This window comes from Seriola dumerili, unplaced genomic scaffold (assembly GCF_002260705.1).
Source record: "Seriola dumerili isolate Sdu_G_001 unplaced genomic scaffold, Sdu_1.0 BDQW01000187.1, whole genome shotgun sequence".
Lineage (NCBI taxonomy): Eukaryota > Metazoa > Chordata > Actinopteri > Carangiformes > Carangidae > Seriola > Seriola dumerili.
In genome coordinates, this window is record NW_019174442.1 from 808,700 (window position 1) to 825,905 (window position 17,206).

At 38.6% G+C, this 17,206-nt stretch overlaps 1 long non-coding RNA gene across 2 annotated transcripts in view; it reads left to right on the forward strand.

The window, feature by feature from the left end:
* Positions 1-16,173, forward strand: part of LOC111227421 — an 80,607-nt gene extending 64,434 nt beyond the window's left edge. Inside the window, exons 3-5 of one of the 2 annotated variants that reach the window (XR_002665336.1) lie at positions 1,217-1,330; positions 12,847-13,153; positions 14,344-16,173. This is a non-coding gene — a long non-coding RNA (uncharacterized LOC111227421). Of the gene's footprint in view, positions 1-1,216; positions 1,331-12,846; positions 13,688-14,343 lie in introns of those variants that run through there. The other variant, XR_002665335.1, reaches the window with a different exon arrangement.
* The last annotated feature ends 1,033 nt before the right edge of the window (positions 16,174-17,206 follow it).

Sequence of the window (17,206 nt, forward strand, 5' to 3'; positions counted from 1 at the left end):
GTATCTCAGAAAAAGAAGTGGTGTAAACAGGCTCATCAGTTTTCTGTGAGAAAATGATCATTTTTCAGCTGCAGACTCAGTTCAGCAGCGGTTCCCAGATATTCAACAGGTACACACGCACACGAAGAATGCACGCAGCTATTTCCGCACGGAAGCGGGTATTTCTCAATAACAGCGTGCTGAGTGCGTGCGTACATCCACACAATCTTTGCACCATTCATACAGAGACGTTTATGAGTCAGCTGAAACGAGTGTGATATCATATTGTGCCAAAGAAAATGAAAACATCAAAGAGAGAGAATTTACGCAAGGTTTTATTTGAAGCCTTAATTTTGTCAGGCACTACAGTCTCAACAGCGAATGATATAGTGTTTTCCAAATGTAGTAATTCAAATCATGCAGTAATTCTGGTGATTGACAGTGTATGCTGGTGTGTATGGGCTGTGAGTAATGGCCCAGCGGATGCTTCAGCACATGCTAGACCAAGGACAGAGCAAACCTGGTTTATGCCAAGATTAAACAGCTGTGTCATCGTTGATTTATGAATAACTGTGTAGGTGGTTTGTTCACTTGCAAACAGAGAGGTTAAACGCTTGTGCAGGGATTTTTGATCTCTGAAGTGAGTGCAAACACTGTGCATATGGTTTGCTTTTGTGCGTGCAGACTTGAAGTGTTGAATCTTCTGATTTACACCCATGACACCAAGTAAATACAAGAAATGGCATTTCAGTAGTAGTTAGATAGAAAAACCAGCAGCAGCCAGACTCCTCACTTTGAAAAACCGCTTAAATATCTTTGCGGTCGCACCACAGTGTCTCACCTGGTAGAGAGGATACCACTTAGGCTCAGTCCTTACTGCAGCGGCCATGGGTTCAAGTCTGACCCATGGCCCTTTGTTGCATGTCATCCCCTTTCTCTCCCCAGCTTTTCAGTCACTCTCTCACTGTCCATATCTGAATAAACTGTATCTGAAAAAATAACTTAAAAAAAGAAGTTATTTGCAGGACAGTTTCCAGGCAAATGGTAGCACTTGTACTGACATTCCCGTTTCTCTCTCACTTGTAAACCGTATATAATATACAGTTCGATGACATGGATGACTGAGGATCTCCACAGACAATTTATCTGTTTATTTTTATAGATTTTTTTTTGGGACTATAATCTTCTTGGCGAAATGATTTGTTACAATGGGGATTTTTTTTCTTTTCTTTTGCAGGGCTGAGGCACAATGTTGAGAAACAGTTTCCACCACAGGACTATCGACTTGGTTTCCACCACATTCACCTATCCTGACAAGTGGCGGGGAAACCACCCCAGCACAGCTCATCTGGTAGGAGTTAACACATCCGTAAACTACTGTACTCTTTGGCAGTCTGATCAGTGCCTTGTTGATGGTCTCAAACATCAATTTGACATAAAGACAAAATATTCCTGTGTAGCTGCATAATGTGAGATGGAGTTGACATTAATGACATATGTAAAGGTTCCTAAACAATGAAAAACATGGGAAGTCCGTGAGCAGTAAATGTGGTTTATAAGCCTACCTGATATTATCCTGTTTCTGCTGTTGTTTGCTCATTTCCAGCTCGAAGTCAGATTGACCCAACCCACACTTATGTCATTTCTCCAACAACAGCTTGCTCAAGTTCTCTTTTTGTGGTTATTCTTTGTTTTATTAAAAAATATTAAAGTTCAGGATAATTTCACTCACCCTGTAAAGTGTGTGACACTTGATCATTGCCTAAATCTAAAAAAAGGGTAAGAGTATAAAAAAAAGTCTCTGCGTGTGAGTGAAGCAGTGCTGTGGCTGAAGGAAATGCAGTGTGTGTCAGTGTGTGTCAGTGCGTGTCAGTGCGTGTGTCAGTGTGTGTCAGTGTGTGTCAGTGCGTGTTTGTGTGCCTTTGAGCAAGACACCAAACCCTAACTAAACCTTTTCAGCAAAATAAACTGCATATAAACTAGTACAACCACAGTGCTGCAGTGAACAAGAGACCGCCTGTGTGTCCCGCTCGAGACCACCCAACTGAGTCACAGCACGAGCCATTGTTCCTGTTTTATCAACAGATCTGAGATCTGAACTGATTATCTCCCGGTCACAAATCTGCATTCTTCACAACAGACTTAATTTCTTTACAGCACTGTGTGTGTGTAACATGAAAGCTCTAATGCATGGAAAACTGTCGATGAGTTCAAGTTCAACAGTTGAAGCGAATTAGTACAAATCAAATTGAATTAATGTAGCACCCTTCATTTGACCTTGGATTTTACATGGCGAGAAATAAAAAGAAAGGAGGGATTAGAGCAGAGTGAAGCCTCTGTGAGGCGTTATGTGTTCGGATTGTCTGTCCATCCCATCCCATTCGTGAACGCTCAGTAACCCCTTGAGGGAATGACTTCAAATTTGGACTCAAGCATGAACCGTTTAGATTTTGGTGGTCAAAGGTCAAAGGTCAAAGGTCACTGCGACCTCACAAAACATGGTTTTGGCCTCTTGAATGTGGTATCTCAAGACCACTTTGAAGGAATATCTTCGGATTTGGCACAAACATTCACTTGGACTCGAAGATGAACTGATTAGATTTTTGTGAGCAAACGTCAAAGTTCGAGGCCACAATGACCTCACATTCTTGTGAATGCGATAGCATCATAATAGCCAGAACATCATAATGTTCTGGCTATTATTCACACTTTAACTCAGGAAGGGGAGATTGTGACCATATTTCCTACAACTTGGCTGGTTGGCGCAGGCATACAACCACAAGGCGGTAATTCTAGTTGTTCATGTTGGACATTATTTTAACTCACACTACACGTCACACTACATGTCCGACATCCAGATTATTGATCAATCAGACAAATATTCAAGGGGCCATGACGCCCCTCAAACTCAAACGTTTAAAGACAACTGATCTGGGACAACTTCATTCCAGTTCTAAAATTACTTTTATCTGTTGTGAAATGGTGATATCCGGTGTGATGGCTGCCATGGGATCAGAATAACTCTGTGATCCGGACATTTTGAAATACTTTATGTCATTAATTAATATCAGAATAATGTAGTGATGACTCTGCCTGCTCAGTGTTGGTGATTGTTTCCCTTTCTACTGCAGCAATAATACGTCTTAATACGTCTAGGAGTATTTATCACAGGATCAGGAAATATCGTCTTATGTACCTGCGGCCAGAAGGCAAAAGAAAAGAAAACATTTAGTGGTTAATCTTACTTTCATTGGGGCGGTAAAACACCGAGAGAAAACAGTTGCCACTATTTTAAGTCACGTGGCACTCCGTGTAAAACACCAGCACCTGTGAGCTATTTTAAGTCTGTGGATGCCCTACAAATGTTCTCAGATGTAGAGGCCTGTCGTAATCAGTCAAAATATGAACATACAGTATATAAAGTCAAACAAAATCATCGGGACATTAATTTCATTGCAACTGCCTGCAAATAATCCAACAATCCTTCCTCCCTCCTGAGCTCTCCTCCCATTTAACTCTCTCATGCCGGCTGACTGACAGCTCAGATTAATTAGCTAAAGTGTAAATCCATCCATTCATCACAAAGTCTTCATGATCAATACTGCGAGTGTCATGGCCTCACACTGGCGTCAGTCCCTGCATGGAGGCATCTAAAAACAGCAGCTGGCAAAGCATTTAGAAAAACAACAGATTGGAAATTTATCAAGCGTCCATATTTATAGTGTTTAGTGTGAGTAATGCCAGATGTGCTGTAGACCTTTTTGTAGAATGAAGGTGAAAAAAAATGTGGTTGCGGGACTCACATGAACTGATTCTAAAACGGATTATCCCCTCAGCTGGAGATCAGTGTTATCACAGTAACCTATAGGGAGTGTTGTGTTTAATAAAGACCAGTCACAACATCTTTACACAGTTATTTCATCACAGTTATTTAAATGCGATCAAGTTGTTCGTGTGATTGATGACAGCGGCCCGTGTTTCTCTCTCAGTTGGAACACTTACAAGAGCAACATGTCAAATGTAAGAGAATCATTGGTACATTTAAATTTCATGTTTGTCAAACTCAGACTGTTAGCAGTCATGGTGTTCCTGCAGGCATGTCAACAAAGCCACTGAATGTGATCAGTTACTGCTGTCGGATATAAAATTTCTTATTTTTGAAAATGCAGGGTGTTTACAAAAGCTTAAACCAATCTTGTTTTTTATCTCAACCTTTATGTAGAATCACATGTAATATTTTATTTACTGTATAGACTACTGGCAGCTGTGAGGCCAGGTAGAGCGAGAGAGGAAGACGCCTCTGCTTAACACGGTGCTAAGGTCGGGCTGTAATTAAAGAATTGACTTTAGTTTGATGTTTTGGGAAAGAGTTAGAGCAGAGGGTTGATGCCACTCTCACATCTGTGTGGTGTTTATGAAGCTTGAGTCAGCAGCTGGTTAGCGTAGCTTAGCATAAAGACTGGACAGCCGTGCAATCTGTACAGAAGCTGAAGAGTAAAAATTACAGTTTTATGGAGCGTCGTGTGTCCGTTTAGTCTCCACTGACTACATTCGGCTTCTCTACAGAGTAAACAAATGTAGTATATTGTGTTAACTTTGGAGGTGCCTTTAGGCATTTGTTACCTTCGGACAGAGCAAGACTTATTATTTCCCCGTTTCCAGCTTTATGCTAAGCTAAGCTAACCTGATGCTGACTCCAACTACATAATTTCTGTGCAGATACAAGAGAGGCATCAATTTTTCACTTGCACATAAGTGCATTTCTGAAAATGTCTCACTATTCCTTAAACTATATCTTTCATTTTATGCAAAATGCTAGGAGTGACTTACGCTCTGTTTATAAAATCTCGATGAATAATAATTTGATAATTGGAGTTCATGGACATTAGTTTTATTTTTTGCCAAATGAGTTGCCACTTCAGCTTGGAGTCGTTTCAGAACAGGACCGTCCTCCGCAGTCGGTCAGTACAATAAGGGACAGAGTACGCTGCAGAGACCCGTCCCTGGGGCCCGGTCAGTGCTGTGATCTTAATTCTTTAAACTGAAGAACCAAAATTGAATGCAGACCTGTGAAGCTTTTGTCCGACAGCGACACAAATTTAATTAACAGACTTTCTTGAGGGTGGTGTGTGAGAACCTGTGTGCATCTGTGTGTTCACTGAGTGGAAACTAAAAGTGCAGCATGACTGTTCCCAGTCGTCTTCCATCAGTATGGACACAGCCCTCCACTCGGCCAAACTTAACCTTGTGAACGCACACACACACACACACACACACACACACACACACAAAACATCAAGCACAAAAGCAGCAGATGTTAAATTTCCATCTTAAAAGTCTTGTGCAAAAAAACCTCTATTCCTTGACTTGTTTTGACAGCTGTGTGTGCGTGTGTGTGTGCGTGTGTGCGAGTGTGTGTGTGTGTGTGCGTGTGTGCGTGTGTGCGTGTGTGCGAGTGTGTGTGTGTGTGTGTGTGTGTGTGTGTGTGTGTGTGTGTGTGTGTGTGTGTGTGTGTGTGTGTGTGTGCGTGTGCGCACAACTAGATCACAGTTTGTGGCAAATGTCCCACCTCTCTTGTTCTGGTTTCCGGTTCAGCCATTTTATCTCCACATCCATCTCTCCAGTCAGCAAATGAGCTCCTTCTCCCGTGAAATGTAAAAGAAAGAGCAGAGTGAATGAGCGACCGATGGAAAGTGAATCACTCACTCGAGCTCTGAAGTGATTTCTTTTGTCCTGCAGATTTTGTCCACACCAAATGTTTTTTTTTACGTCTATTATAACACAGTACTCACTCACTCCTCATGTATGTGTGACCAATTGGGAGGAAGTGGGAGGCAGTGGAGATTACAAACAAAGAAAACCTCTGTAATGAGCTGTAGGTGATGTTAATCCTGTCAAAAACACCATACATTGCAAGTGAAGACAATCCAGGAAAATCCTAAAAATGTTAGAATTATTAAAAAAAATAGTCCCAATATTGGACAAGATGAAAACATATGACAGGGGTGGCAAGGTGAGTTGTAAAGTTCAGGTGTACAATTTGGACCAACAAAATGAAAACTACAGATCTTCAGTTGGTGAATAAATGATAATAATAATAACCACAAGGAAACAACAGAGAAATTTTGAAACATTAATAACAATACCGAGTAAAAATGACCATAATCCCATAAAACAAGAAAAACAAACTGCACCCTCTTTTATCTTGAGGCTCGTCAACAATTTGAGTCAAACAGCACAGGCTTGACGCAAGCGGCTCCCTTTCAAACCTCTGACGAACAGGCAGCATGTAATGTTATGTGTGGTTTCTCTTTGCTGTTGTAGGCGTTTTTTGGGGTTTTTTTTTTTTTTGTTTGATGACAAGGGATCAGTAAGTCGGTTTTATATGCTGATTTGTTTTCTGTGTCCCATTTTTTACTTAAACATAAAAGCTCATATTAGTATCTGCTTGTACACTCTCTACAGTCAACATAGATCTTTGTGAGAAATAATCCAGATGTTGACTTTCTCTATTGTCTTCAGTGTGAAAGAATTATTAATAATACTGAGTGATACTTAAATATAATATACATAGTAACTTAATATTTTAAATGATAGAAAATATCCTATTTTGCAGATTAACTTAAATTTTGTACATTTTGTCATTTAACTAATGAGTTGTTTTTCATTTGAACTATGGAGTGTGTGATGGGAAGTACTCACCGTTGCAGTTAAAGTTGAGAGCAATCATGTGATGTGTCGTCATAGTATGTTTCCTAAATTCACTTGACATTAATGGGTCTTAAATATGGTTTTAATAAAAGCTGATTTTAAATGTTGCCTGCATGTTTTAAAGACAAATATTAGGTACACACTGCCTAAAAAGATTTAAGTTTAATATAGCTCTGCGATTATTTCTTACTTCATGAAGTTTATAATATAATTCAGTTTTTGTTGATTCAACCCTATGGTTGTTTTGGAGTCTGTAGTTTGTGGTGCTGTTTAACTCTGTTGTATTGTACTGATCTAATGCAGAACTAATGCAACACAGTTCAACAGCACCACACACTACATCCTCCAAGACGATCAGAAAATTGAATCAACATGTCTCTTAAACGGCTTCATGAAGACAAGATTGCAAGATGGCGTTAGCTGTAGGTAGGTGTACCTAATAAATCGGCAGTGGAGTGTATATATAGTTCATAGCTCTTCCACTGTAACAGTAAGATTCGGGACAGTAAGATGAATCAGACTCTCTGAAAATGAGGATTGGCGGGAGGAAGATTTATCCACTGCACATGTCCCTCGCCTTCACCTTTGATCTCCAGCCAATACATACGGCTGGTGTTAAGTACTCACTCTTAAAGCTGCTTAATGCTGATGTAGGTTTCCACTTTATCAAAAGAGACGACAAGACAAAACATCCACTCATCCATCAAACTGGTTTCTCTCCCTTTCACCAGTAATGAACAGAGTGGAGAAATCCCTGTGACAAAACCCCTGATCTTTGCACAATTACTCTCGCCATCGCTCCTGAAACTAGCTGTTAGGTAGCTCAAAAAGCTGCTGGAAGTTGCCTGTTAGCATAGTGTGCTAATTTGTCATTTGAGCACATTTGGTGCAGCAGGAGGAGCTGTGCTCTGTTTACTAATCCGTAGCTAAGTATAAGCAAAAGTCGTTTATACCACCCTTCTAGCTGTAATCACAAGTCAGACATGTCAGGAATATCTGACAAGTACAGAAGTGTCAACAAAGCAAAATGGCTGCCTCACAGTGCTTGCAATGTTAACATGAAATCAGTAAATTTAGCTTATGACAAAGGATTAATAGGTGCCACACAATACAAAGTCAAATACGGAAATATTGAATTAATGGGTATTTTTACCCCTTTTTTCCTATTATCCTGATGTACAGTAAATGCAACATTAACACAGTCATCAGGATGTCTGCTAAATAGCAAATGTACTAAGGCGGCTTGAAAATTTTAATGTCTTTTATTAATTAATTTTATTGGAATGGTTTTAGTAGTCAACACATCATCACTTTACTTAATCCCGCTTTCCAAAAAGTCCCTTTATATTAGAGTCTGCTCCTCCTGTATGTTCAGATTTTGATTCAGAGCTCATCAAACCTGGATCTTGATTTCATTTTCATTTATCCTAATTTCTATCACATTTAAAACTTCTGCTACAGGGGAGTAGTGCCCTGGTACATAAGGACCTATAGGGAAATGTACATTTTCCGTTATAAAATGGCTGTTTAAAAAAAAAATAAATAAAATTTTTCTTATTAAATCTACCTCTGCATGAGGGCAGGCATGGTCACAGAGGACACGTTGTTGCTGTTAAATATCTAAACATAATCAGTTACAAGCCTTTAAAGCATCCTGCCGTTCTCTTTCCAGTAAGTTTACTCCACTGTGGTTAAACCGTCCAGAGAGAGCTAGGCAGGGGGAAAAAAGCACCGAGTCATCTATCAGACTGGTTAATCTGGTCCTGTCCCTCCAGTAAATTATTCATCATACCTATGTGTCTTTGTCCGGAGAGAAAAAGATCACTGGAATGAATGGACACACCCGTTTAATCTCTTTTTTTCTTCACTGTCTTGTACAAAGACAGACATGCAGTTGTTTAGTTTTGAGGAGAAGCTGACGGTGGTTACCTGCCAAATGTTGCTGCAGGCGTTTGAGCTTTGGATTCGTTGAAAATAATATGATATTTCAAAATGTATCACCTCACATCCTGAGAATCTGACTTCATGTTGCTGGCAGTCATATCTAATACTTGAACAATACAGAACATTTCAATAAGCCAAAGAGTGGAACTGAAACATCTTTTCACGGCGATATCTTGAGTCTGAAACTAAGTGGTGCTCCGCTTAAAAAGGGCAGACGACTAATTCATCTCCTCAGCTCTTAACAGAATGATTAAAGGTGTCACCGAAGCTGAGAAATTTCTAACCATCTGGCCCGTGGTCAGTGTAATGGTGTGAGTAGAGAGGCTGGGTTATAAATGGAAGAGTGTCATTTATCTTTTTGCACTTCTTACAAGGTCTTTAATCACATTGTCCACCTATGACACTTTCAGAGGGCTGAAGACATTCATCCTCAGGAGGAAAGCCTGTCGGTCTGTAGAGATTTGTCTTAATAAAGGTAGCTGTGTGTGTGTGTGTGTGTGTGTGTGTGTGTGTGTGTGTGTGTGTGTGTGGTGGTGACATATATATAATCTACATCTTGTCTATTTTTTTTAACCCATCAAAGCTGTGTTGTCTCATAAGTGAAAATATCTTCACAGCAGGCGGATCGCTGCACAGGGGACATTATTATTTAGTAGAAACAGATTGAAATTTTCTCAGATATCATCACTGTTTTGAAAAAATTGGTGTTTCAATAGTCAATAATTGTCAAAAATTGCTTGATAACATGAATATTTTCCCAGTGTACTTATGTACTCTTTACCAAATTTTAATTAAAAGTTTTCTCCGCCCAAAACACACAAACACACACACACACATATTAACAGAGCACAAATTATGAGTCATAATTATCAACATGTTGTGCAACAAAGTCACCACAACTGTACTTAAAATATTAATTTAGGAGAGTGTGAATGCATGCGTGTGGTCACCAGTGTTTGTCCGTAATGTCTTTAGCTGATTAAACGGAGTATTCATGATAAAATAAATACCACACACGATTAGGAATATTCCATGACTAGCAGCAAAAAGAAAATGCATATGTTGTTCTACCAACAGTCACGGTCTTTCACCGCGGTCAGTGTAAACTTTCCACAATATCATCTGCTAAAAGCCTCAAGTGTAAATGTCTGCAAACAGCTTTCATCTTTCCCAGTGATGCACAGAGCTCTAGGGAGGAGGTCCTGTTGTCTGTTGTTCAGCCAAAACTGTACAACACTCTTTTTTTTTTCCTACCAGCGAAGCGAAGCCTCAAAGTAAAATACTTTGCTTTAATCTGCTTAGACTGGGCAGACAGGGTCCATTATGACTAAACATAGCGTGGTCAAATCAAAGTGACCTTAATTGTTCATCTTTTAAGTAAATGTGACATTGTAAATTATGTTCATTTAAGCTTTGGTGTCAGGAATTTGAATTGACTCAGGTCTTGCTTAGCTCTATTTATCAAAACACACAAACACAGTTACAAAGCAAGTACAAAGTAAATACATGAGAGATAATCAATATCAGGCGTGTAACATTTGACATGGTTTAGTTTTTGTGCAGAGATGAAATGGTTTCAGGCTCCAATATAAGTTATAACAACGGAATATTTTATTTATCACGATGCTGTAACAGCAGTTGCAAATTGGCTCAGATGAGGAGCACGGCCTCTGCTTCAGTGTGTCAGAGCGAGCTGAGGGTACGTTTGGCTGTTTAGACGACGAATAAACAATTTCAGGCATTAAATTAAAAACCGGCCTCACTGTGTTGTACAGTTGTCACATCAGTGCAGATTGTGTGTTTTGCCATTGCAAATGTTTTCCATTTCCTCTGCAGAGATCATGTACATTATCTGTGTCAGGGACTCACAACACTCACTCACACTTTTTGTCTGTACTTTGGGAGGCCAATTGTTGCTGCTGTTACTGTTATATATTTTTATTTTTATGAGTCTAAATTATGTTGACTGTGTTTCAAAGCAAGTAAGGTGTCCGAGTAGCCTCATATAATCGGTGAGACTGAATGGTAGCTCTCTAATCTACCAGGTTTTTAAATATTTAAACACTTGATTTTGCATATTATTTTAATTTAAGTCTGTTTGATAGAAAAAAAAAATCGACCAGCGCTCCCTTTGGAGGCTAATTTCCATCTGTTGTCCTTGGCCAGTTGTCAAAAAGACACCTTAAAACGGAGAAGAAGAATATATTTGCATGTGTAACATAATAAGTATGCACGAGATAGTACAGTACATGTTCCACCTCTGAATAATGCCACAGTACAACACATGGTGTTTTAGACAAATAAGAAAAAAAAACAGGAGGAATCACAGATCACACATGATCGTGGATTACTTTAAAAAGCTGTTATTTATTTATTGTTTTAAACCTTTGCACTTAAACATAATTTCTTGTATTGTTTTGCCTTTGTGTGCAACCAAAATGTCGAAGGAGAAAGAAATAAAATTCTGGCTTAATAACAGCGGGAAGATCATCTCTGGACTGTAACTTCGTGTGTATTTTTAGTCAAAATCATAGCCTGACATTTCCTTTGTTTTTGCTGATGCTGCTTAGAGAGAGAGAGTGTGTGTGTGTGTGTGTGTGTGTGTGTGTGTGTGTGTGTGTGTGTGTGTGTGTGTGTGTGTGTGTGTGTGCGTGTGCATGCGTCAACAGCCAGATCCAGAAAAGGGCCAGAAAGTCTGGAAGGAAAGCAGGAAGCTGCAGTGACGGTTGACATTGTACACAGATGTTTATTAAATACAAGGTCTTGTGGCAACGAAACAACATATTGTTTTGTCTAGACTTGTGTTTGTGAAGGCAGTAATTGTGTCTGTGCATTAAAGTATGTTTTTAATATAATTAGGAAAAGTTAAGTCGCCTCGACCTTGGGAACTTCACAGGACAACACCTGATGTGCAGAATTCATACCGATTGATTTTGTTTGTACTGATGCAGATTTCAGAACAGAAAGGAAAACTATGTTGGTCGGCCCTAGTGTAGTGAACGATGGAGATCAACAAGGAACATTAGGCAACTTAGGTGTCAGTTCAGTTGTATATACTGCAGCACCAGCTGATATTTGTCATACGATCTTGTAATTGTTAAACTGGTCTGAACTTTACTGTCACTGACAGGAAAGGGACAAAGGGAGGATTACATGGAGGTTTACGACTGAGCTTGTTTCTTCATCCAGTGTTGTAAAGTCTGAATTGACTGAGCCAAAAAAAGCAGAAGAATAGCAGAGAAGATTATGATAGAAAATTGGTTATTGTGCTTTCCCCATGTGGTAGTATAACCCAACAACAAAAATGGCAAAATATCTGTTTTGATAAAAAATAAACTCTTTTTAGTTTCGTTTTTTTAGTTTTAGATTTTATACTAATGGTATATTCACGTCTTTACTACAAAGAGCTTTGTGCTTTACTGTGTTATCTTTGACTGGTGTTTGGTTGTAGCATCTTTTAAGGAAAATATTACTATAAATATAAATATAGATTTTTTTAAATTTATTTATTTATTTATTTTTTACTAAACAAACAAAGGTGGCAGTGTTTCTTTTTTTTAGCCCTTGGTAGTGTAGCCTGAGAGCCTGTATGTAGCCTGAGAGGCAAAACTGGGGACAAAAACTTGCTCCTACTCCTTTAGCTCATTATCAACATCTTTATCAACTCAGATTTTCTCTCATCTGGACTTTAATGGCAGAACAGTGAGAAAAAAATAGATACTTTAATAAGAAAATCAAGCTGAAACAATAAAAGTGAGGAGGACAAAAGTTGGATTTTAGGATGTTATGTTGTTTTATTATATTCTAGGCTTTTAATCGTATTACGACACACACAGGCAGTACTGGACAATCTGAGGAATCTTGATAAATTGTTGTCCATGATGTTCCTTTTGTCAGCTTTATATTTGGAGGGAATTGAAATGTGCTTCCTTCTCTGCAGGTTGGCAAAAAACACATTTTTATTTGAGGGCAATAAAAGCTAAATAGTTTGTGCTTCACTGTGTGCCGTTCCAGCCCGTTGTATTTTAATTGCTCACAGTAGGGCTGTAATCAGTTAACAATGCCCGATGATACCTGATCACCCCTTAATCCAATGTGCCACCTCATGTTCTCAGATTTATTATGCTATTTTCCTCCATTTACGTTCATTCTCTGTGTTTTTTGCTTTCTTTTCCTGCATCCTGACAGTGTTTTTCTCTTGCTCTTCTCCAGTTGAGATGTTGCTGAGTCAGTTTGGGGTCATGACATCATCATCATGAGATGGGGAGCCTGGTGAACAGTGACCGCAGGCGGCGACAGAAGAGGTGGTGCTGTGTGTTGCGTTTTGCAGCTGCTGGTAGTTGGCAAAAAAAAAAAAAAAAAAAATTGTCAACTCCCTTTTTTTTTTTCTTGGCAAAAAAAACCCCCCAAAAAACAATCTGTCAACTCCACAGAATTTTTTTCTTTGCCAAGAACCTCAGGGAATCCTTTGCTCCAGTGTTGAATGGAAGAACAAATTCTCAAGAGATTTGAAGAGGCAGTAAGTCAGATTTTTATTGCTGCATTCCACAAAATGACCATAAAACACCTGCAGGAGGTTGGTAATCGTCCATGTTCTGAGGTCTTTTGGCCAAACCGTCTTTCCGGCTTGTGGGTTGTTTTGGAGCAAAATCTCCACACCCAGTGAAGTAATGCTGATGCTGTTGAAACCCTGACTGGTGGTGACCACAGCTACTAACACACAAGTAAAAGATTAGCCTCTGGGGTCCATCTATTCACCAGTGATTGTACTGGGTAGGTTTAATTTACAGTAACATAACTTTATTTATATATGATGTAGAGACAAGCTGAGAATATCTCATACAGTCTCTCATTCATCTCTGTAGATCGTAACAAGTGATTTATAGACATACATAGACTTTCAGTGAAAGAGGCACAAATGAGTTTGGATAAAATCATTTTACATGTAAATAAACTGTATATTAATTTTATTTCTTACATTTTTAAATCTGATAAACAGACATCCTGCTGCTTAACAAGTTCATTATAGTGAAATAAAAGTTTTTGAAGCGTCCATTGGCCTTTAATGACTGAATGAATTTGTTCTTCCTCTCTGTATGTTGCAGCTAATGCACCTCGCCTTTTATCTGATCATTAATTAATTGATCATTTTTAATATTTTATATAATTCATCTGCTAATTATTTCCTCAATTAATCATTCAGCCTATTAAATGAATCCAGAGTTGACGTCCTCAGATTGTTCTGTCTAACATACAGTCAAAACTCAAAGATTCACTTTATCACAGGAGACAAAAATCTCAAATCCTCACGATTTAGACGTTCGGATCAGCGAATGATTGACACTTTTTTTATTTAAGTGATTAATCAATAATTAAATCAGTTAATCTAATTGATTATTAGATCATTATTCTTTTTCTGTCAGCCATCTAATTGATTTATTAACTAATCATTTCAACTCTGACATTAGTTGAATGTCAGCTTCCTGCCTTCCTCCATAGACTGTCAATACACTTTAGCAAACAAAGCCACTAACTCCCTATTAACTTATTTTCAGTTTATGCACACAGAAACACGAAGAGTTAAATAAAGCTATTATAAAGTTGTATTTATTTTTCCTGTATCAGAGGCTTCACATGGAGGTATTTAAGGACGACTCAGCACTTCCTCAAAATTGTAACTATAACATGGCTGCTTGTGTGTTTTGGCAGTGGAAGAGCTACAAACTGGCCTGATTGGACTCATTTCAGTGACTCTGTAGCAAGTGGAGCTGAAAGGATCAAGTCCAGCTGTGATACATGTGTGTGAATAAATGTGAAAAAAAGAATGGATAGTATTTAAAAACTTCAAATCTTTAACGATCATTAAACTTGTTCGAAAATATTTAAATAATTTGAGGAAAATTAGATTCTAATAATAGGATCCCCAACAAAAATAATTAAAACATAAAGCATGTTAACTACATCCCCAGGTATCATACCTTTCATATAAGCCGTAATAAAAATGTAATTAATTAATTATATTTGAAGAGTTGTGACTGGGTTTCATATGATCACTAAACCGCTGGCTGAGTGAGACTGGTGACTAACTCTGCAATGTTTTAAAACTATCACCAGGTCATAATTTATGGGTTGAGTGAGTTTCATGACCCTCAGGCTGTTGTCACACATTAAAACCGCATTGTTAAATTTCAAACATAGTCAGTGTAAACATGCATCATTCCTGAAAAATTTACTTTGCCCAAGCATATTTTCCCTTCGGAATTGTGAATTTCTCTTTGTCCTGCAATGAACCAATTTTTCTGTCTAACAAAAAAAACAAAAAAAAACAAAACAGGTTTTGAGCCTGAAAAAAGAGAAGTTTTGTGAAATTTGTCTTCTAGCACTCTGTAAGCAGGAACAGTTAATGATTTTAACAGGGTGAGAGAACCAGCATGAAATACTGCAGTGGTCACTGAGAACATGTCCACACTAATGCAAATCTGTAAACAGCTTCTTTCATTTCATCAAGCACAGAGAACTGCACTTGTCAAAAGTCCTGACCTGTGGTGTCACATTTTATGGTCAGATGATCCATTTTAGAGACTTGCTGTTCTGTAAACGACACAAATCTCCAATATGATCAGCAAACTATTTTTTAGGAAACAATTGTGTGTGTGGATAAGACACACTTGGCACACTGATGTCATTTTCATGACTTAATCTGCATTAGTGTGATCATGACCTGAGACAGAAAGGAAGGGGAAAACAGGTGAACTCATGTGAACACGTGTCCATAATCTATAATACATACATTGTATTTAACAGATATCTGAAATGTGACAAGGGGCACCAACCTAACTGCTTTTTTGTCACAACCCACAGACATTGGTTTGCACTGTATTTTCTAACCTTATCATTTTTTTTTTTATGTAAAATCTTAACATGAAAGAAACTACAAGGTGTTGGTTAGAGCCCCTTGTCAACTTCGAGGTGTGTACAGTTGACGTTTATTGGGAGGGGGACTTCAAGTGACCCATGTGGGAACAGTCTTGCCAGTGGCCTCCAGGTAATTTAAAGGCCCCTGATTTAGGAGCGTGTCTGTGTTTCTTTTTAAGATAGATAGATATTTTGCTGTTCTCACAGCAGCTTGTAGACAGCCTCAAGAAAGCAGAGAGATCGAGGGTGAGAGAAAAAGATGCTGAACCAAAACAAGGAAGGCAGTCAGACTGTGTGTGTGTGTGTGTGTGTGTGTGTGTGTGTGTGTGTGTGTGTGTGTGTGTGTGTGTGTGTGTGTGTGTGTGTGTGTGTGTGTGTGTGTGTGTTAGTGTTTGAAAGACAGTGTGTGAACTAGGAAGAGAGGAACAAAGATCGAAAAGAAAAGAGTGCGTGTGAAAGAGAGCAAGACGGGGTGAGTTAGGGAGAGAGAGAAAGAGGAGGGGAGATATATTTGTCTGCCTATAAAGCACAGCACGCTTCTCATTTTGATTTCTGGACCTGTCGAGTAAAGTTTAGCAGAAGTGAATCCTGACTGTAAGAAATGATCACAATACACCAATAAAACATCTCAAACTGAGGAAGTTGTCTGTTGTTGTTGTTTGAAGGAGCACAACGAAACTACACTTCATGTTTCTGTGAAGTACATTCAGGGCGTGTTCACAGGAAAAATAATTCAAAACAGAGGTGTGCAGTGAGAATTTGCCATCTTTGTACTCATCCAGTGAAAATATGTCAAATGGATAGGTTGCAGAAATTGCTTCATCTTCTATGTCTGACAGACATTTCCTCCATTAGTCAGGATGTGCTGCCTCCTCCTTCTTTTTCTAATGGCTCTGCTTTTGGTATCTGTGATGGATGAAGTGCAGCTGTAGTTTCCAGTGATGCTCATAATCAAGTTGTACATAAACTCCTAACCACATGGTGAGACTTTTTGTTTTCTATACAATGCTACAGAGCACCAAAACTATACTCAGAGTTATTCACATTTACAACTCTCAGCTGGATTTTAGAATATAGTATGAAACCTAAATGGACAGAAAGTGTAACAACACGTCATGTTTGATTCACACAAAAAATAAAGTGTGCTCACACTTTGAAAATGGACACTTTAGCCCTTTACCTAACAATACTAACTGAACATTTTCAGTACGGACAGACACAATGGGAGTCGAGACAGTGTTAGTGCTAAAATCAATACATTTGAGTAACAGTCTATGACGTGTTTAGACAATAGTTTTTTTTAAACAAAATCTCTCTTTCATCAAATGTCAGTCACTCAATCTCTTCTCTTGTTTTTCACTGCTAAGTAAACAAACACATTTTATTTTTCCTCAATTAAACATGTTAGGTTAGCAGTAGCAGGAAACAGCCTGTTTTTGCTGACCTGCATTAGTTTAGTTTTCATACCTTGCTGCAATGATGTGGAAGTACAATATAATTGAGGATGTGTCACTTCTGACCACACCCAGCAGAGGAGCAGCAAACTTTAAACTTTCAAACCAGAGATAGCGGTTAAACACTGCTTTCTGGTATTAAAGGAACAGTTCGACATGTTAGGAAATGCTGAATTTGACCTCTCATGAAGCGCTAGATGAAA